This window comes from Lepidochelys kempii, chromosome 6, assembly GCF_965140265.1.
Source record: "Lepidochelys kempii isolate rLepKem1 chromosome 6, rLepKem1.hap2, whole genome shotgun sequence".
Classification (NCBI taxonomy): Eukaryota; Metazoa; Chordata; order Testudines; family Cheloniidae; genus Lepidochelys; species Lepidochelys kempii.
The window spans coordinates 63,769,083-63,771,097 of NC_133261.1; positions in this window are offsets into that span (position 1 = coordinate 63,769,083).

Below are 2,015 nucleotides of genomic sequence, written 5' to 3' on the forward strand. Positions count from 1 at the left end.
TCCTGACTGCCCCGCCCCCATCCACACCCCTGCCCCCGACAACCCCCCTGGGACTCCCACACCTATCTAACCACCCACTGCTCCCTGTCCCCTGACTGCCCCCCGGTACCCCCTGCCCCTTATCCAACCCCCTCACTCCCTGCCCCCTTACCATGCCACTCAGAGCACCAGGACTGGCAGCCGCGCCGCCTGGCTGGAGCCAGCCACGCCGCCATGCAGTCTAGAGCACATGGGCAGGCCGGCGGTTCTTGCAGCCATGCTGCCCAGCAGGAGCTCACCGCCTCTCCACCCAGAGCGCTGGTGGCATGGCAAGCTGAAACTGAGGGGGAGGGGGGACAGCAGGGGATGGGCTGGGAGCTAGCCTCCCCAGCCGGGAGCTCAAGGGCCGGGCAGGAGGGTCCCGCAGGCCGGATGTGGCCTGCAGGCCGTAGTTTGCCTACCTCTGCTCTAGATGGTCCTAACATTCTGCCCCACTCAAGATTTCACTTGAAGGATGGTCTGTTGTATGGCAGAAGGTGCTTTTATACCCCAGAGAGACAGCCCAGACTCAAGTCTGTAGAATTTCTGGTGGCTATGGTTGAGTACTGACAGTAAAAATAATGCCCCTTCGTGGGTGCCTGCTAGTGCGCCACAGGACCTAACTTCAGGAGGTATTTCTGAAGGAATGCATGTATGAGTTCTAGAGCATGGACATTTTCTATCAGCTCCCATGATTGTGCTTCTGATCCATAGCACACCCAGTCCATCAGATATTAGTGTTTGCCACTTGGACTCTAGAATTTCCTGGACCTCATACTCCTGTTGGCCTTGGATATCTACTAGAGGTGGTGGTGGAGTGGAGTGAACAGGAAAGGAATCTCCATATAGGATTTTAGAAGAGACACATGGAAAACTGGGTGGACCATCTAGCAATTGAAGCCTAAATGCTACAGGGTTAATTGGTCCTGCTATCTTAAATGGGCCCAGGTACTGATGATCCAATTTGGCTGAGGGACAGATGGATTTTAGATGTTTGAAAGAAAACCAGACCTTGTCTCCAACAGACAGGGTCAGTGTGGCTTGGCGTTTTTGGTCAGTATGATGTTTATGTGTCTCCTTGGAGACTTCAAGGTGTTCACTAAGCTCTCGTTGGACCCAGTGAAGGTGGGCAACTAGATCTGCTGTGGAAGGGACTTGGGAATCTGGAAGTGCAGCCGAATTAAGTTTAGGGTGGAAACCGTAGTTTGTATAGAAAGACCTATGTTGGGTGGATGCATGAGTGCAGCTATTATATGCAAACTCTGCATATGGCAGGAGGACAACCCAGTTGCCTTGACAATAACTGAGAAAGCAACAGAGGTGTTGCTCAAGGACCTGGTTCACTTGTTTTGTCTACCTGTTGGTCTGTGGGTGATAGGCTGAGGAGGTAAGAAATTTCATTTTTAAGAGCTTGCAGAGTTTGTGCCAATAATGGGAAGTGAATTGTGAACCTTGATCTGAGACTACTCTGGTTGGCAGTTCATGGAGCCGAAAAATATGATCTAGAAAAAGGTGGACCGTTTTCCTGGACAGTTGGGAGGGAGTGAACGTAAATAAAGTATGCCACCTTAGTGAGGAGGTTGACGGCAACAAGGATGACAGTGCAACCATGGGAGCAGGGTAGCTTTACGATGAAGTCTGAGGATACTGAGGACCAGTGTCGAGATGGGGTAGGCAAAGGCTGAAGAAGGCTGAGTAGTTTGGCACATGGGCACTTACTCCAACAGCACAGATCTCCATAGTAGAAAGTTAAGTAGGTGATGCCATTCTAAGAGGGTGGGTGAGAAATTTTAAAGACCAAATTCTCTTCTCAGTGGCACCTGTGTAATTCTGGAGTAATTCTACTGAAATCTATGAAACTACTTTGGATTTATACCTATGTAAATGAGAGCAGAGCTGGTACCTGAAGAGAGATTGAAATACTGCCCCCACTCAAACTGGCACATCTGATCTAGCTCCAGAGTTGAGCAAGTAATACGTCATAAAGGTGTGAAGTG